The sequence below is a fragment of the Mandrillus leucophaeus genome, unplaced genomic scaffold (assembly GCF_000951045.1).
Source record: "Mandrillus leucophaeus isolate KB7577 unplaced genomic scaffold, Mleu.le_1.0 Scaffold98, whole genome shotgun sequence".
Classification (NCBI taxonomy): Eukaryota; Metazoa; Chordata; class Mammalia; order Primates; family Cercopithecidae; genus Mandrillus; species Mandrillus leucophaeus.
Window position 1 is genome coordinate 324,892 of NW_012110696.1, and position 755 is coordinate 325,646.

The following is a 755-nucleotide window of genomic DNA, read 5'->3' on the forward strand; positions in this document are numbered from 1 at the left end:
CCGGAGCGAGGGTGGAGAGGTGCTGGCGGCGCTGGTCCGGGCGCAGGTTGCGGGGCGGGGCGGGGCTGGGCGGGGCGCTCGCGCTGGCCCCTGCCGGAGGCCTGGTCCGGGGTCCGCGGGTCCACACCGCCTCCTCGTGGACACTCGCGGCGAGGGCCAGCGCCTCCCGCGGAGGCTGGGGTTGAGCGGACGGGGAACTGAATACGGATCCTGTAAGATTAGAGCTTTCATCACTGGGTCACGAGACGGTTCTGGGCGCGTGTCCGGGCTTCATCCTGCACATGCGCTGATGGGGCCGCTGGGCACGGTGGCGGTGTGGCCGCAGAGCCCGCAGGGACGCACCCACCCGGAGGGTCCCATACCTGCTGCTCCTCCGCGCCCCGGCCCTGGCTCTCCCCTCTGCGCCCCCGCTGCCCGCAGCCCCGAGCACGCCCCGCTTCCGCTGGCAGCGTCCTACCAGGGTCACGGGCCGCACAGCCCGAATACTTCCTCACGAAACTCCAGAGACCCCTTCTGTACCCGCTGTGTCCCCGAGCCTGCCAGTAGCCCACGGTGACCTCAGGGTCCCAGACGCTTAAATGGGTTCTGGAATTTTCTCTGCCTCGTCTTGCCTTCCGGGAGCAAATGTGATGGTGGCTGCCAGCTGCTCGCCTATATTTTTCTGTTCCTAAGGGCTCAACAAGGCAAATGCATTGGCTCAGGACAGGACAAAGAGCACGATGATTTCCCAAGGTCCCAGGGCACTGGGGGTCGGG